This window comes from Petromyzon marinus, chromosome 31 (assembly GCF_048934315.1).
Source record: "Petromyzon marinus isolate PM22_M1 ecotype Great Lakes invasive population chromosome 31, UKy_Petmar_22M1.pri1.0, whole genome shotgun sequence".
NCBI classification, from domain to species: Eukaryota; Metazoa; Chordata; class Hyperoartia; order Petromyzontiformes; family Petromyzontidae; genus Petromyzon; species Petromyzon marinus.
This window is the reverse complement of record NC_133697.1, coordinates 6,659,279-6,667,047: the sequence shown is the minus strand read 5'-3', so window position 1 is coordinate 6,667,047 and position 7,769 is coordinate 6,659,279. Positions and strand designations below refer to the sequence as shown.

Below are 7,769 nucleotides of genomic sequence, written 5' to 3'. Positions count from 1 at the left end.
TTAGTGGGTGAGTCAGTGAGTGAGTGAGTGGGTGGGTGAGTGAGAGAGTGACTCTGAACCGTGAGTGATCGAGCCTGTGCGTGCGCTGCGCCAATGTTCTTGATCCGCCTGCTGCTGCCACTCGTGATTCGACAGGCGAGGTCACTCGCCCTGTGTTCACGTCTTTTCTAAATACTCAGCCTCGTTCCCCTGGCCCATTGAGTGGGCGAGTGAGTGAGTGAGATGGTGAGTGGGTGAGTGATTGAGAGGGTGAGTGGGTGAGTTAGTGGGTGGGTGAGTAAGTGGATGAGTGGGTGATTGAGTGGGTGAGTGGGTGGGTGAGTCAGTGAGTGAATGGGTGAGTGAGTGGGTGAGTGGGTGAGTGAGTGAGAGGGTGACTCTGAACCGTGGGTGACCGAGTCTGTGCGTGCACTGCTGCTGCCAGCAGTGACTCGACAGGCGAGGTCACTCGCTCTGTGTTCACGTCTTCTCTAAAGACTCAGTCTGGTCCCCCTGCAGGCCTACACCATGTATGATCAGTGGACTCCAGACTACCTGGTAGAATTTCTATTTCCTAACTTCTTGCAAGGCGCACTGAGATCCCTGAAATCAATTGTGCATATAAATCTAATCATTATTATTAGATTCTCTCTGGACACCATTGCAAACGAGATGTTCTATCTAAAGGGATTACCCAAGTAAAATGTTTTATGTATATATTTTTTTAATGATGCCGACAGCACAATGGGGGTGACATTTTTGGTGGAATAAAAGACCACACTTTTTTGTTTAAGTGTTCGGCGCCGAGTCAGTCCCATGACGATTTCAAGAGGGATTACATCATTGGGCTGGCATAGTTCAAAGGGCAAATCTCCCTCTGACCCTCTGGCAGCCTCTTAAGTAAGCAGTGACTGCGTTTTCTATTTTTTTTAATCTATTTGATCTATTGTGCATTTACTTTTACTTCAATTGTTCAATCCTGCCAACTTGCAAAGTGGGACCCTCTGAAGGGAATACACTCCACCGATTAGTCAATAACAATGTTTTATTTGCTTAAATGTGCGTTATTCGTGCAAACTACGTCTCAACGTCGCCGTAGAATCTGTAACGCGTGTAAGTTTCGCAGGGAGGCGCTAGGGGAAAGCACAGAACGGCACCGCCGATGAGCACGCCTTGGCTACGGAGGGCGCGGTCCAGGGCTAATGTTCGAGTTCTGTCCAGGGTTATGGCCGGGGCCCAGCGCTTGAGTTACGGCTGGGTCTGCGCTGGGGTTTGAGTTGTGACTCGACGAGGTCTGTGCAATCTCGCGTCGTCTCACGCCAACACCATCGCAGCCCTGCTCACCCGCTCGTCGCAGCTGGGGGGAGGGCTGGGTGGTGGTGGTGGTTGGGGGCTGGAGGTGACGCTCACTGATAAGGGGCCATCTGCAGTCCACGTCTTTTCTGCCCATTCTCCATCCACTGCTCTCGGAGCGATGAAACTGTCAAGTGGCTTCTAGACGCGGCGGCGGCTGCGATTCGTGGCAGCTGCTCGACGCTTCGCACGGCCATGGGGCAATAGATAAATAAATACACAGATCAACTGAGACACGACACAGACGCGGGCAATTGTAGCCTCTCCCCCATGCGGTCTGCACGTGACGCAGCCTCTGAGCGCACTGAGTTGTTTCAATCCAGCAGTGGTGAGAACGTGGCGCGAACGTGAATTCGATGGATGCCGCTGATTAAGATTGTCAACTTTCCCAACGTCTCTTTATTGCAATTGTTTTCATCCACAATGTCCAGTGTTACCAGGACACCGGAGTCTAAAGTGCAATCTCCAGCCGGCGACAAGTGAGTGAATGACTCACTCTCCCTGTTTCTGAAGAAGGAGCCATTGACCGAAACGTCAGCCTACTGCGGTGTATCCTCACGTCGCACGGCAGCGTTAATGACTGGGACGTGTAACGGTTAGTGCGGTGTGGCCTAAATCCGGCAGCAGCCTGAGTTTGATTCCCGTCCATGGTCAACATCCGTTGAGAGCTACAGTACATCTGAACCGACATCGCACCCCCGCCCAACTTGGTGAAGTATGGTCAAGCAACCCACAGCCCCACGACCCTCACGGCAAAGGGAGTACGTCGTCCGCCTGGGCGAGATGTTATCTCCCTCGCCTTGTGTTCAGGAGGTTCGTGGGTTCAATCCCAACGCTGACGCCTGCTGTATTTTTGTGGTTTGCGTGTCTCTCTCTCTCTCTCGCTGTGGTCGCGTGAGTTTTTCTCCAGGTCCTCCGGTTTTTCCACCCACGTTTAGAAACATGCTTTTAGAGTATTTAATGATACCTCGTTGAATCCCAGCACCTCATCGCGTCTAATATCGGAGATGAAATGCAGAATCTGGACTCGGTGGCAGTCATTCTCTGTACCACGCCGAGAAGCAGGGGCGGGAGGTGGGGGCTGAATTCACATGACCACTTAATTCGTGAATTCGTTCATTCACTGAGTCCCTCGTGGATTCGTTCGCCGAGTCGTTCGTGCATTGGTTCGTTCACCGAGTCGTGCACCAGAGTCCCGCGTTCTGCACAGCGCGTGGCAGCGCATTCCCACCCAACCCAGAGAGAGCTCGCTCGTCTTCTTGTAAAGAGAAACACTGTCCACGGTGCATACATCTCCCCCCCCTCGTCTCTCCTACTTTCCTACTCTCTCACTCTCTCCCACTCTCTCTCTTTTTACGATCAGAGGAAACAAGAAGATGCTCGGTGTAGTCGGCACTTTGCTTCGTTCATCATTTCGGTTTTTTTCAATGCTTTGCTTTATGTACCCTCCCCCCCTTTTTACCCCTTCCCTCTCTCTCTCTCTACCCCTCCATCTAACCTCCCCCCCCCTCTCTTTTTTCCCCACTCTCTGTCAGGCTCTCCGACTCTCCCTCTCTTCTCCCTCTCGCCACTATCTCCCCCACTCGCCAACTCTCCCACGCTCGCCCTATCTCGACCACTCTCCCCCAGTCTTCCTTCCTCCCTCGCGTTGCGCAACAGGCGCGCGTGTTCCTCCTCGCCGCCGCCGCTGCTGCTGCGAGGAAGGGGCGCGCCTCTTTCCCCAAGGGGTGGCGGGGAAACGCGGAATGCCCTCCCAGCAGCAGCAGCCGCCGCAGGGAGCCACAGGTAGCCACAGGAACGAGGAGGGCGGTGGGGCCTCAGGGGTTCACAGCGGGGTGCCGGTGTCTGGGTGCGTGCGAGGAGCGATGGCGCAGCGGTGGGCGCACCGCGCTGCGAAACCTCGGGCGGTAGTGTAGAGGTAACCGCGCTACGCTGCGCTATGAACCTGGCGACCCGGGTTCGATTCTCGCTCACGGCTAATACTCAGTGACGATTCTCTGAACCGGTCCTGGGCCTCCTCTAGGTCGACTCAGCCTCAAATGAGTACCTGGTGCGGTGTGTAAACATCGCCACTAGGTAGACATATAGGCGGCCGGGCGTGGTGCTGGCCACCCACCACCTCGTGTGTCGCTCCGGCCACCATAGGTGCTCGCTAACGGCACTTGCACCAGCAGTCTGTTAAGAATCTTTGTATTTTTATGAGAGAGAGGGGGGGGGGGCTAGCGAGGCGAGTGTGTGAGAGAGAGTCGGGAGAGCGAGGTGAGTGAGAGAGAGGAGAGCGAGGTGAGTGTGAGATAGAGAAGGGGAACCGCTTCCTCCAGGGTTACCGGAGTAACGCCGCTTCCCGTCAGCAGTCGGGGGAGTGCGGCAGCGCAGCTGCACGATTTGCCCCCGTGCGAGCGGTGGCGCAGCGGTTAGCGCGCTGCGCCACGAAACCCCGACCATCTGAGTTCGATTTTTTCGGATCACGCCGAATATCCGAACCGGCTCCAGGCCACCTTTATACCGAGTCGGCGCTCACTGAGTACTTGGTTACTGGGTGTAAAACAAATAAAATATCAGCGGTGGGGAGGCAAATACCCCCACCTCCCACTGGCCTTTCGTAGGTGCTCGCTAAAAGCCCTTGGCCAAAAAACAAGTATGTTGAGGCTATACGGGTGATCTTTCGTGCGTGCGTACGTAGAGTACATGTCCATCTAACTCTGCGTCCAATGAGCACCTGGTGCGGTGTGCAAACATCGCCACGGGGAAGAGAAAGGAGGCCGGGCGTGGTGTTGACCACCCGCCCCCCTCGCGTGACCGCAGTGCCGGCCTGCATAGGTGCTACTCGCTCACAGCACTTGCCCCAACATTCTGTTAAGGCTATACGGGGGACCTTTGTCTTGTTTTGTGTGTCGGGGGTTTCTTCCGATTAATTCTGTTCAGGCTATTCGTGGGGCAATCTGCGTCCTGTTTGTGCGCCTGTACGCACGTGCGCTCGTCTGTTGGGGCAAGTGCTGTTAGCGAGCGCCAATGCGTACGCGCATTTGTCTGCCCAGGCTAACGCAAACGGTGCCAACGTTAACCTCTGTCTAAGTTCACGAGGGGTAATCCGGGATAACAGCTGGACACGCGGCGGTCGTCGTCATCATTAGCCGTCGTATTATTCATCGCGATAATGTCATCATCGTCCTTATTAGTGTTATATTGCCGCTGCTGTTAGAGAAGCGGTTTCAGTCGCAAGTTGAGCGTAACGTTTCAAGGCCGTTCCACTTGCAGTGCAGCCAGGACAATAAATATGACGGGAAACTGGAGCCCTCCAGAATATTCCACAATATAATGCCAAAATAACAAAGGGCCAATAAACCAGCCCCCCCAGCCCCCTTTTTACTGTGGGTGCATGCGTGCGCGCGTGTGTTTCGGGGAGCGGTAGTGTAGCGGAAACCGCGCTACGCTGCGCTATGATCCTGGCGACCCGGGTTCGATTCTCGCTCACGGCCAACAGTCAGTGACGATTGTCTGAACCGGTCCCGGGCCTCCCCTGGTCGACTCAGCCTCAAATGAGTACCTGGTGCGATGTGTGCTCGCTAACAGCACTTGCCCCTACAGTCTGTTAAGTCTATACGGGGGATCTTTGTCTTTATTTCAGCAGTGGCGCTTGGAACCCTTGTTACCTGAGTTCGATACCAGGCCGCCACGGCTATCATAACAGCCAGTGGCGAAGGATATATGAATCTGTGCAGGGGGCACCCCCCCCCCGCCCTTCCAAATCCCACTCTACCTACCGCCACTTCACCAGTAATCCGCACTGACCAGCGTGGTGAAGTATGGTCAAACAACCCCCCATGGCCAACATCGGCCATGCGGTGGATTGATACACCTGATATTGAAATACTCTGCAAGACTCGAATTTCTATTGTATTATTAATATTTTAATTGCCTACATTACCAGCCGTCACTCACAGCCAAGTGACCGTAACTCAATTTCTAGTTCTCTCCTCCAGTCGGCAAACGGCAGTGCGGCATGAGCGACTGTCAACACGTGGCATTGATGGACAGAAGGCGCTCACATGGGCAGGGCACGGGCTGGGGAGGAGGATGGGCTGATGCGGTACAACAGGATGTGGAGTTGGGTGGACGTATCGATAACTCGCTACCTATCAGCGGTGTCAATGTCGGCCTCTGTGGAAGCAGGCACACGCAGGACGCTGCTGCTGCTGCTGGCCAATTGGAGGCAGTCGCCTTCCGGCAACAACGCAGAGCAGAGGAGCGACGCTCACAACAGCGAAGCGGAGCGCCGGGTGGCTAAAACGCAGCAAGTTTGCGCAGCGGGGAGCACAGGTAGCGAACATCTGCCCAGACATCTCAGTCAATCAACCCATGGCACCTGGGTCTAACTCTGTGACCTCCTGTCAGCAGTGAGCCTTCGACACTTCACGCGGCCTCAAAGTGCACCTAGCCTGGCACAAGCGCTGTGGTGACGTCACCGACACTCAGTGGCGAACGGCTGCTGCTGTTTCGCCCTCCCCCTCGTCTCTCACACTCACCTCGCCCCCCCCCTCTCACTCACCTCGCCCCCCCCCTCTCACTCACCTCGCTCTCCACCCCCCCTCTCACACTCACCTCGCTCTCCCCTCTCTCTCACTCACCTCGCTCTCCCCTCTCTCTCACTCACCTCGCTCTCCCCTCTCTCTCACTCACCTCGCTCTCCCCTCTCTCTCTCACTAACCTCGCCCTCCCCTCTCTCTCTCTCTCACTCACCTCGCTCTCCCCTCTCTCTCACTCACCTCGCTCTCCCCTCTCTCTCTCACTCACCTCGCCCTCCCCTCTCTCTCTCTCTCTCACTCACCTCGCTCTCCCTTCTATCTCACTCACCTCGCTCTCCCCTCTCTCTCTCTCACACTCACCTCGCTCTCCCCTCTCTCTCTCACTCACCTCGCTCTCCCCTCTCTCTCTCTCTCACTCACCTCGCTCTCCCCTCTCTCTCACTCACCTCGCTCTCCCCTCTCTCTCTCACTCACCTCGCTCTCCCCTCTCTCTCTCACTCACCTCGCTCTCCCCTCTCTCTCTCTCACTCACCTCGCTCTCCCCTCTCTCTCTCTCACACTCACCTCGCTGTCCCCTCTCTCCCTCACTCACCTCGCTCCCCCCCCCACTCTCACTCACCTCGCTGTCCCCTCTCTCTCTCACTCACCTCGCTCTCCCCTCTCTCTCTCTCACTCACCTCGCTCTCCCCTCTCTCTCACTCACCTCGCTGTCCCCTCTCTCTCACTCACCTCGCTGTTCCCTCTCTCTCACACTCACCTCGCTCTCCCCTCTCTCTCTCACTCACCTCGCTCCCCCCCCCCTTCTCTCACTCACCTCGCTGCCCCCCCTCTCTCTCACTCACCTCGCTCTCCCCTCTCACCTCTCTCACACTCACCTCGCTCTCCCCTCACTCTCACACTCACCTCGCTGTCCCCTCCCTCTCTCTCTCACTCACCTCGCTCTCCCCTCTCTCTCTCACTCACCTCGCTCTCCCCTCTCTCTCACTCACCTCGCTCTCCCCTCTCTCTCTCACTCACCTCGCTCTCCCCTCTCTCTCTCACTCACCTCGCTCTCCCCTCTCTCTCTCTCACTCACCTCGCTCTCCCCTCTCTCTCTCTCACACTCACCTCGCTGTCCCCTCTCTCTCTCACTCACCTCGCTCCCCCCCCCCCACTCTCACTCACCTCGCTGTCCCCTCTCTCTCTCACTCACCTCGCTCTCCCCTCTCTCTCTCTCACTCACCTCGCTCTCCCCTCTCTCTCACTCACCTCGCTGTCCCCTCTCTCTCACTCACCTCGCTGTTCCCTCTCTCTCACACTCACCTCGCTCTCCCCTCTCTCTCTCACTCACCTCGCTCCCCCCCCCCTTCTCTCACTCACCTCGCTGCCCCCCCTCTCTCTCACTCACCTCGCTCTCCCCTCTCACCTCTCTCACACTCACCTCGCTCTCCCCTCACTCTCACACTCACCTCGCTGTCCCCTCCCTCTCTCTCTCACTCACCTCGCTCTCCCCCCGCTCTCTCACTCACCTCGCTCTCCTATCTCTCGCTCACTCACCTCGCTCTCCACCCCTCTCTGTCACACTCACTTCGCTCTCCCACCACTCGCACTTGTGAGTGCAGATACCCAGGGCAAACTATTACAGCCCGACAACCCGGGGGTCAGAAAGGATGGAGTCGAAGGAAAGGGGAGGGGGGAGGTTTGGAATGCTTTATGGAAAGCTGAGCGTTGTAATTCAAAAGCAAGGCAGCAACGTGGCCTAAACGGAGCACCAATAAGAGATGGGAGCGATGGGTGTAACTGCTACCTCGGGCAATGACAACGTGGGATCAGAAACGTCAACGGGCATCGCCCGACATAGAATATTGGAACACAACATTTAAAAAATAAAGTGCACAGAGAAGCGTGGAGAGGTAGGTAGGTGAATAGGGT

At 56.2% G+C, this 7,769-nt stretch overlaps 1 protein-coding gene across 1 annotated transcript in view; it reads left to right on the top strand.

Annotated features, from left to right (window-relative positions):
• Positions 1–2,968: 2,968 nt before the first annotated feature.
• Positions 2,969–7,769, top strand: part of HAAO (3-hydroxyanthranilate 3,4-dioxygenase) — a 47,030-nt gene continuing 42,229 nt past the window's right edge. The window contains exons 1-2 of the mRNA XM_032963774.2: positions 2,969–3,117; positions 5,506–5,652. The gene's annotated coding sequence lies outside the window, so the exon portion shown is untranslated. The remainder of the gene's footprint in view (positions 3,118–5,505; positions 5,653–7,769) is intronic.